Source organism: Ochotona princeps, chromosome 26 (genome assembly GCF_030435755.1).
Source record: "Ochotona princeps isolate mOchPri1 chromosome 26, mOchPri1.hap1, whole genome shotgun sequence".
In the NCBI taxonomy this organism is placed as follows: domain Eukaryota; kingdom Metazoa; phylum Chordata; class Mammalia; order Lagomorpha; family Ochotonidae; genus Ochotona; species Ochotona princeps.
The window spans coordinates 6032633-6043666 of NC_080857.1; positions in this window are offsets into that span (position 1 = coordinate 6032633).

Below are 11034 nucleotides of genomic sequence, written 5' to 3' on the forward strand. Positions count from 1 at the left end.
AACCAGGCCAAAATCAGGAGTCCAGAACATGCTCCCGGTCTACCATGTGGGTGACAGGGACATAGGTCTTCTGCTGCTTCCCAGGAAGTTGGGGTGAGAGGCAGAGCCAGGGCTTGAACCCAAGCACCACGGTATGGGATACAGATATTCCAAGCAGCATGCTAACCACTGGGATGCTGTGCCCAATAACCACCCCTGGGAACATCATTATTTTAACGAACTTGGCTTCTAGTAACCTTTCGCGCTGTCTCTTCACTGGGGGAAGCTCCTAAGCATTCCAGATCAAGATGAATTCCAGCCAGATTATACACTTCACTACTTCCTGTGTCCGGAGAGTGGGTGAGAGCAGAGGAAAAGTGTAGTGGCTAGCAGAGGATGGTGCTCTCCCTGAGGCAGAGTCCCTTTGTAACCATGCCACTCAGGCAGCCCCCACCATTTGCAGAATGTTTCAGACAGAAGTGTTGATCGTTGCATTCTAAGAATATGCATCCAAAGACACTGCAGGAGAAATTAGTGAAATCAAGAATAAACTAGCGTGTGTGTGTGTGTTTATTAAAATCAGCTTCAAGCCAGTGTTACATGAATTATTCTCTTCTCCAAACCCTTCTGTTATCGTCCTTTCTCTGCAACAATTTAAGCTTGTGCCTTTTCCAAAAGAGTCACCTGTTAGGGTAGGAAGAATTAAGACCTGGATGTCACACAACTCAGCAGGGCAAGCCCACCACAATTTCTATCAACAGCTGGCTTTTGAACCAGTTGCTCAGCCTTTCCTGGGCTCATCTGCCAAGCAGAACGAAGACTTCTTCCAGGGGTGGTTATAGCACGGGGTCTCAGTTCATAAAGAAATAAGAGCAGTCACGCTCCCTGCATGTGGTATTGCTATCAGCACCAGAACTGTCCCTACATTGTCCAATCAGTCCTTGGGGTTTTGCACAGCACACTGGACTCAGCTTCCACACTTTTCCCAAGGGCTTGAGGTCTGTCTTGATTCTTCATCCTTGTCTTCCTGTGGGACTTGATGGGAAGTACATGCTCTTAGGCCTGCCCCAGAGCATGCCTTCTGAGTCGGAATTTTCCCAAGTCCCCACGTGATTCATGAGCCCACTAAGGACTGAGAAGGCTAGACCCCAGGCGAGCCCTAGTGTTTCGATGCTTCGGAACAGCTTATCCAGAATTCGCGTCACAACCTATCTCCCCATGGTGGCCTGGGTACTGTGTGCCAAGGAGCTTCTCTTTACCCCTCCTCTGTCACCCTCTGCACACTGTGACCCTGAGAATTCCCCATAGAGCAGGCGCTGTCCTCACATTACAGGTGTTTTGCTACCTCTGCAGTTGCTAGCCTACCTGCCCAAGAACAGTTGTGACAATCAAAAACGTCTCAAACACTTCATGCAGGCCACGTCACTGTTCTTCAAATCTGTGACTCTGTGGGAACCATGGGTTCCAGGTGAAGCAGAGCCAGGCACTTTTCTTGAGCTGCCATTGTTTCCTCCCCCAAGGTCTGACTGATGGGACTCAGAACGAATAACATTGAGCTGGAATTGGGCTCATTGCCAGGGGACTTTCTCCTGTGCCCTGCATGCCTAGGGCAGGTTGAGTGTCTCCCACTAGGCCCGTAGCTGCTGGGTCTACTCAGCAGGGCCCTGAGCTGTAAGGAGGCTCTGACCTGCCTGGGGACCTGCCTGGTGCTGGTGGTGGAGGGATGGAGGAGGGAGGGAGGGAGAGAGGAGAGGACCCAGCCTCCCCTGGCAGTCACGTTCTGGTAGCCAGGCAGGGAGACCCCTGGGCTATCTGTTTTTGGTTTTGTTTTTGCTTTATATCTTTGTTTTGCCCCAGATTGATTGATGTGTCGTTGACAGAAATTGCAGATTGAAAGTGTGTAGCAAGATGATGCAATCAAACGAATCAGATGCTGTCCTGTGAGAACCCCAACACACAAGATGAAGATGCTTCAAAGTGGAGAACTAGCCTACAGAGGCATGGCACCAGCCCTGACATCAACCAGTGTTGGATCCACCTGAAGCCAAGAATCAGGAGCTTCTTCTGGGTCTCCCACGTGAGTGACAGGGACCTGAATATTCTGATCATCCTCTGTTGCTCTCCCAGGTCCTGGCAGTTAGCTGCATTGGGAATGGAGCAGCCAGGACATGAACCAGTGCCATATGGGTGTTGCAGTCATGGGTGACGGCTTTACCAGCTATGCCACAATGCTGGCCCCCAAAAAGCAATTTTATGTGCAGAAAAGATACCAGAAAAATTAGTGGAGCAAGAGAAATATAATTATTGAAAAATATATATATATACCTTAGCTTATGGTCCCAAAATGTACTTGGCAGCAACTAATAAAGAGGTAAATAAGCGAGCAGTTCTGATGGAAGATTCGAACATTCCCTGCTAAGAAATTGGAAAACCTAAATAAATAAGGAGTTAACTTAATAAACAAGGTGTGAAGAATTGGATAGCTGTCCACAGACGTGAGTACACACCTGTCGTGGATAGCAGATAGAATAAACACAGGGATCACTTACAAAGGCTGGAAGTCATTCAGAAAGTCTCAATGACAACCAAACGTTCAAGATCATCTTTGACAACACACTTCAACCAAAATGAAACAAAATTAGAATCTAATATCACAAGCGTTGCTGCTGGGGTTCACACCCAGGAGTGCGGGGCGGGTGGTGCAATCGTCAAGGGGTGGGGCCAGTGGGAGCGCACGAGGTCATGGGAGTGCTCCTTTGGAGGGTGTTCAGGTGGTTTTCGAAAGAGCTGCCATTTATAAGAACAAGTCCCGAGCTCCAGCCTGTACCTGAGTCGCTCCCTGGAGCCGGGTCCTGTTCCCTGGAGCCGGGTCCGGTTCCCTGGAGCTGGGTCCCGTGGTGGGTTCCCATCCTCCTGTACTTGGTCTCACAGGGAGACCCACCTCTACAAGGACCTCGTGGGAGGCTTGTCAATGAGACTGCTGAATCTTGATTTTCAGCCTCCAGCACCACAAGCTAAGTGAACTGCTTTTCTTCATGAAGACACAGTGTCAGGCTCTTCATCATAGTAACAGAATTCTAAATATATTAGATGACATAGCACTAAATTATCATCGGGTTAGAAAGGGAATTGGGGGTGGGGAGGGCCAGTACGATTGACTAATCTTCTGCCTTTCAAATGGGCATTGGTTTGTGTTCCAACTGCTCCACTTTCCATTCAGCTCTCTGCTTATGGTCAGAGAAACCAGTAGAAGGTGGCCCAAAGCCTTGGGACCCAGCACCCACACGGAAGACTTGGAAAAAGCTCTTGGCTCCTGGCTGCAGATTGGCTCAGTTCTAGCCATTGCGAACATTAGGGGAGTGAACCAGCAAATGAAACATCTTTCTGTCTCTCCTTCTCACCATAAATCTGCCTTTCCAATAAAAACAAATCTTTTTTTTTAAAGGGGAGAAAGGGATGGGAAACACAGCAAAAATAGTAGTTGTCAAATATATTTCTAAGATGTGGCAAATCAGTAGATGAGGATCCCAAATGCATTTATAAGGAGATTGGAAATGCTAAAACATAAGGAAGCTAGGCATTAATCTCAATAAAATATCAAAAGAGCCACACATCAAAACTCAGAGAATGTTTTTAAGTGGTAAAAACACAAAGATAAAAATAGAAATTAATGAAATATAATTTTTTAAAGTAACTATGACACAGAAATCTGTGCCTCTGGAAAAAAATTAACTAGCTGGACAGATTTTCCTTACAAGACTTATCAAAGAGGAAAGAAAGAGAAAATGTATAAACACAACATAGAGCCCAAAATAGAGAAACATATTAGGTTAAAATTAGAATGAGGAGGAGTTACAAATACCCTTTGAGGTTCTGTTAGAAAGCTTACATTGAAATAGACACACCTCTGGATAAAAATTGCAGAATCTGCTGCAGGAATAGAAAAGTAAGCCTATGTTGCGCAGACAGCACGGCAGGGCACGCCAAACTGCAGGCCTTCTCGCTGCAGCCCCTCTGCAGCCCCTCTACTCCCCTCTGCTTCCCTGGTGATGCCAGCCAGGCTGAGCACAGGCCTCAGGGCTGCGTCCTCCTGGCCTTTCTCCTCAGGCCAAGGATGGACCAGGAGGCAGCATCTGGTGGGAGGCTGGCGTGAACACTGAGACAGAGGCTGTGTTTCCTTCAACAGCAAATCACCAAGTGGAATGAATCAGCCTGGAGACGCAGCAAAGAAAGCAGGAGAGAAGAAACCGGGCGACAGAAAAGAGGGAGCAGCTAGGGCGTCCCTGGTTCCAGCTGTTCCTGAAACCCATCCCACCCGCTGAGACCCAGAAAGTCCTTTAGGTTTGAGAGCCCTTTGGGCTTGATTTCTGTCCCTTAAGATCAGGAGAACTGACAGATAAAACCATGGGGAAGTGGGGCAGGTGTGAGACCTCAGAGTGGAGTAAAGTTCAGCTGGGAGAGCAGGCTTGTCACCTCCAGGGCACTAGGCTGCTCGGTTTCCTCAGCTACAGAGGCCCATTGTGGGAGCGCTCTCACTAAGTTGGGCCCAAGCTTCTGCCAGCTAGAGGTCAGCCACATCTCTCTCTCCCTCCAAACGGGGGCCTCCTGAAGACAGCCCCCAGCAGCTTCACCCCCAGCTGGAGCTGAGAATCTAGGTGGATGCTGATGAAGGGCTCCCAGGACTTCTCTGCCAGTTGCTACCAGGCACCCTGCAAACAGTGATGCAACATCAACCTGGACTGATGTCAAAAATAGCATTCCAAGGAACTGCCTGCAGAGAGATGTTAATTTACAGTAGAAGCACCTTATTGACTCAAGTTGCCTGCCTCCCATTGGTTAATGGCTGGGGGAGGGGGCCAGTGAATGGTAAAGGCCATGGCCCCCTCTAACCATTAACCAGCAGGGGATTTAGCAGCTGCATCCTGTCTCCTGGGGCTTTTACTGTATGCACCCTGGGCTCCAGGACTCAGCCTCGATCCAGCAGAAGAGCCCCAGTGCCTGCACACAGTGAGTAACACCAAGAAGCAGGTGCTTCCTGCTTCCACCCACCCCTCAGAACCATCCTGTGAGTAGCGCTTGCTTGTTTGTTTCAGCTGGGTGTTTTTATCAGGGGGGTTGAACATCAGAGGAGCCAGCAGTGAGTATGAGGCAATCCCAGGGACGGTGTCTCAAATCCCAGACTCTGTGGGTCGTGCGTGGGCTCCCGCCTCACAGCCAGGAGTCAGGGCCACAGGCCTCCACAGCCAGTGCTGCAAAGCCCTGGCTGAACAGTGACTGCAGCTGCAGAGCAGGGGTGGGAAGGCAGGGCTGAGCCAGTGCCAGGCAGGACCCCTGACGGAGGGGGAGGATGGCCCACTAGCACAGCATGAGGCATCTATAGATTTCACTCCTGCCTGTCACAGCTCTTGGCTCAGTGACCTGGGGCAAGGATAACACGCACAGCAGAACCAGCCATGTCACTAAATCCAGCAAAGTCCAGGACTACACCTGCTTGCAAGTCCACCTGCAAGAACCGAGGACACAGTCGGCATTTTCTCATGAGCAACTTCAGGGATAGTGGACTGGGAGGATGTGGTTGAAATCGCAGCACCTGCTTTCTTAGAAGCCTCGGAACTTCTAAGAGCTGTTGGATTCATCATTGTGCTTTCTGTAGAGAGGCAGTAGCCACGGGCTCTGAGATCAGATGACTGGATCCTTAGCTCTGTCAGGGTTACTCTGTCTCCTCGGGCCTCAGTTTTCTCATCTGTGAAATGGCCCCTAAGATGACCAATGAAGGGAGAGCACAGAAGCCAAGCATTGACCAGCACAGCCATGACCAACCCTCATGACAGTCACATAAAACGGGTAGCGTTTCATCCTCTGATGCTGCAGGAGTCAGGTGCACCACCTCCCCAGAGCCTGCAGGAAGGAGGGGTGGGAAGGCCTCCCTGCTCTGGGCCCAGGAGTTGTATGGGGCCAAGGGTAGGAGGCCTTGCCCAGTAGGGGCTCACAGTATGGCATTGACCCCTGCCTCAGCACAGATTAGGGGGCAGGGGAGAATGGGGTTGGAGAAGGACAGAGGACTTCCTGGAGGCGGGGACCTGTGACCAGAGTATCAAAGGCCAGGCACAGCAGACAGGCTCACATGATAGGCCTGGGGCAGATGCATTTTCCCCCCAGCTCTCAGTAGACAGCTGTTCTCAGCAAATACAGGGGAATGCCCTGCCCTGCCCTGCCTGCTCTGGCCCACTCAGCCACAGCTGGGAGGAGCCTCTGATACCAACAGCTGCTGGGAGTCTGGGGAGCCAGATTTGAGGCTGGTGGCTGGGATTGTCAGCAGAGATCGGGCCACAAGGACCTCCTAGGCTGTGTTAGTGACATGCAGCCTCTTCCGCGGGCAGCGGGCAGCCATCGGACGCTCACCAGCCCCAGGCTGCCAAGGGGAGACAGGGACCCTGCTCAGCCCTGGTCCACTTAGGCTGCACCCTGGGACAGGGGACAGGACGCTGAGCCAGGCAAGCGGGTAAGCCTAGAGGTTGGTATCGGCTCTAATATTTTTAATGTATTTATTTTTTATTAGAAAAGCAGATATACAGAGAGAAGGAGAGACGGGGAAATTTTTCCATCTGCTAGTTCAATCTCCAGCCTCAACAGTTGGAGCTGAGCTGATCTGAAGCCAGCAGCCAGAAGCTTCTTCTGGGTCTCCCACGTGGGTGTAGAGGCCCAAAGACCTGGGCTATCCTCTGCTGCTTTCACAGGCCACAGGCAGGGGGCTGGATTGAAACTAGAGCAGCCAGGACCCAAATGGGATGCTGGCACTGGGCAGGCAGAGGGTTAGCTGATTGAGCCATTGTGTCAGCCCCTCAGCTCTATTTTATACCAAAGAAACTGAGTTTCAACAGTCCTACTTCCCCCTCCCGGTCTCAGATTCTGACTGTGGGTTGCTCTTACCATACTCCTTCTATGGGAATAGTGTGGACATTTTCCCCAGACTTATTGCAGCGAAACGTCTTAACTTTTACCATTTTAAGCACACGATACTAAAGCTCTAAGTAATTCATGTCGCTATGAAGTCTTACTATTATCCATTTCCAGAATGTTTGCAGCACCCCAGATGGAAACTCCATATCCGCTAATAACATGACCCTCCGTCCCCTCCGCCCCAGCAGCCCGTCACCTCTCCTCCACTTTCTGGCCCCATGTATTCTGCTTGTCTGGGTGTGGAACTACACTTCATTTGTGCTTTTGCATCTGGCTTATTTTACTCGGCACAATGTCTTCAGGGTTCACCCGTTTGTCCCATGGTCCCAATCTCGCCTTGCATGCGATGTCACATTTGCTGTGTTCATTCCATGAACATCTGGGTGCAAGATGTTAAGGAAGGCTGCTGTGACATTTGTGTCAAATACCTGTTCGAGCCTCTGCTGCTGGTTCTTTAGTGAATCAAAATAATGTTACTGGTTCAACTGCAATGCTAGGTCTAACTTTTAAAATTTATTTATTTACTTTTTAAAGATTTATTTGTTTTTATTGAAAAGGCAGATTTACAGAGAGAAGGAGAGACACAGAGAAAGATTTTCTACTCACTGGTTCACTTCCCAAATGACCACAATGCCCAGAGCTGAGGCAATCCCACGCAGGTGCAGGGTCCAAGGCTTTGGGCCATCCTCCATAGCTTTCCCACTCCATAAGCAGAGAGCTGCATGGGAAGTGGAGCAGCTGGGACACAAACTAGTGCCCATATGGGATGCCATTGCTTGCAAACAGAGCCAATTGAGCCATCAGACTAGTCTCAGATTTGTTTGAATGGCAAAGTAACAGAGAGAGACAGGAGAGAGTGAGTGAGAGAGAGAGATCTTCCATCTGCTGGGTCCCTCCCTAAAGGAGCACAACAGGTAGGCCAGGGCAAGGCCAGGAGCCAGAAACCCCTTCCTGGTCTCCTATGTGGGCGGCAGGAGCCCAAGTGCTTGGGCCAGTTTCCAGTGACTTCTCAGCTGCATTAGCAGGCAGCCTGATGGGAAGTGGAATAACCAACATGAGCTGCAATGGTTGCAAGCAATGCACTTAACCTGCTGTCCCACACACTGGTCTAGGTTTAAGTGGGTTTTTTGTTTTGTGTTTTAAATGCATGTTAGTGTCCAAATTCCTGCCAGTTTCTCTTTTGCCCACATTCATGCTCAGGGGGTTTCTTTTGTCCACATCCATGTCAACACTGCTGCTTGCTTGCTTGTAGTAGCCATCCTCACAGGAGGGAGTGGTCTCTCACTATGGGTTTGACTTGCGTTTGTCTAATCATTGAGCAACCTCTCCTGTTCTGCTCACAGGATTTTTATAGCAACTCTGGGTCCATTCTTGAATTAGTTTCTTTGCTTGGGTTTGGTTTGGGTCTTCAGTTGTAGTTTTTCCAGTTTTGGGGCACAGCTGTGGTTTCAGCTGGGGAATGTGTGAATGTCTTCCTCATTTTTGAAGGATAGTTTTGCAGAATGTAGCATTCTTGGTTGGCAGTGCTCATTGAGCAGATATTTGACATAAATTCAGATCAAATATCTTTTTTTTAAATTTTTATTGTTTTTTTATTTTATTGTATTGTTGTTGACAATCTTTACATAGTTAATTGTGGTTTTAAAAAAAAGGTTCAGAGGGTATAGGGAAGTGGGTAATACTATTATGTCCATATTGTTTCCATCATGTATCTGAGGTAAAGGGGGATATTGAGGGAGAAGCCCCACCCGGTTTCCCGCCCACCCCAAGTCCCGGATGTGGGGCATGCTCTGAGATATTTGCTCAAGTGGTTTTAACAGTTCTCCAGTTATGAATCGCTGCCAGTTTCGCTCGATGAGGTCGTCCACTGATTGATATGGTCCATCATAAAGTCTCCGTTTACCCCATATTTCGCTGCCAACATATAGCTGAGATGAATGATTGACCTGTTCTGTCTTCTGTCTTTTCTTGGTTAGAGTTCTGAGTCCAGCAGTTCGATTGGGGAGCTCTCCAAAGAAACCTTGAGGTATTCCCAGACCAGATTATTGTATGTTCTAGCAAGTACAGGGCCCGGCACAGTCCATCACCCCGATCAGCTGGTGGTTGCAATTGCTGGGTTGGTTCTGTTTTCAGTCCCGAGTTGCACTGGAACCAATGGGTGTTGCAGTCCAGTCTGGTTCTGCCCAGCACATACTCGGCCTTTACATCAACCAGTGGGAGCTGCAGCCTAGTTGGGGCGACCCACAATAACCCCCATCAGGCCCACCCCCTACCCTGGTTTGCCAGTATGTGTAGCAGTAGACCAGTCTGTCCCCCATCCCATTTGGCTCTTGTACTTGTCAATGGGTATTAAAGCTTAGTTCCATCTAACCAACTCAACCATCCAGCCCTCACGGGTGTTGTTGAGTGCCTCTCTATCTAGCCATCCCAGCCCCCATCCTAGTTTTCATGCCCTCCCGCAGGACTAGTGACCCAGGAAGGGGGAACCCACTTTTTCCCTCCCAGGTCTCTCTCAGTCCCGGTTTATGCACTCTTTAGGTGGTTCTGTGATTTGACTTGACAGAATTAGTCCCCAGTGCCAGCTTTTGCCAGCTGATGCTGCGGCCAAGCCCAAACATCCCTCACCCACTCTAATTTATGCTTGCATCCATAGGAATAATCAGCCCAGCCTGGCTTTTCCCTGATCTAGTCCACATGCAGCGCACAGGTGTTGTAGCCTTGCTTAGTCTGGCCTGTCCCCATCCCAGCCCATGCTATCCAGTGGGAGTAGCTGTCCGGCGAGGGGACCAGCCCCTTAATCCCCCTGCCAGCTCTGTCCCTCCCTCCCTGGATCTCACGTGTGCTGGTTGGGTGCTGCAGTCAAATCCAGTACAGGCAACCTCACCCTGGCATTCCATAATGTGTACTGGTTTTGTCGCAACCAAACCCGGCTCAACCCACACTCTGTTCTGGTGTTCGGATTTGCCAGAGGATGACATGAACTGATTCAGCCTGGTCTGCCCCTGACCCATGCCAAATGTGTGCCAGTGGGAAACTTTCCATGGCCTATTCTGGGCTGTTTCCTATCATGCTTCTTGCGCTTACCTGCAGGGACTGTGTCCTGCCAGAGGAGTTGCCCAGGCTCCTCCATCAGAACCCCTCCCAATGCCAGATTTTGCGCCTACCAGGGGGTCCTTGAGCCAACCCTACTCAGTTCACCTCCTGTCCTAGCAGGAACAGTGGCTTTTCCCGGCTGGCTTTCACCCCATTCTGGTTCTTGTTGTTGGATGTTTCAGCCCAGCCATGGCTCGTCCATACCCATGTATAGCTCACACATGGCTCAGTAGGGGGTTGAGACCCAGCCTAGTCAGTCCCACATCTATCCTGGTTCTCCATGACACCAGATGGTGTTGGGGTCTGAACTGGCCTGGTGCATCCAATCCCAGCCCACACTAGTGCCTCGGGTGACTACAACTGTTTCCTAGATAGAACGCATCCCCCATTCCAGCACACGCACCCCTTGGTGGGAACCTCAACCCTGTTAGGGTGTCCAACTAGGGAAACTTGTATTTCCACAGGGTTGGGCCCACACAACCCTATAGAGTCTACCCCCAGACCAAGTTCTCTCGCGTGCTGGATACAGTCTTGACCCTGCCAAATGTGACCACTCCACCACTCCGCCAAACAGTTGGGTAATGGTACCCATCACTGCCAAAGAGGCCCCCATCCATAGTATTGGTGTGGGCTGGTGTGTGGTGATCAGTGATGTTCTAGGCAAACAGGCCGTTTCTGCATTCCAAATTGGGTTGGTGTATCTGACTAACCGTAATTGTCTCCTGGGTACTTCCCTCCAAACCACCAGGTCTCAGTCCCCGCGCATGCCTAAAACTTCCATGACGCTGTCACTGGGAATCACCCAAGATTCACTACTCACCTACACTAAAATTGGACTTAGTCATGGGTGTCCCCAGAAAGCAAACATATCTTAAAAAACCCCAGAGCAGGCCGCCGGATGGCCAGCAGGCAAAGCCTGGCACCACATGGTGCACTGGCTGCCCTGGGTGAGGCCAAGGACTCATTCACTGCCTTGCAGCAGTGTCTTTGGCATGAGCCCCC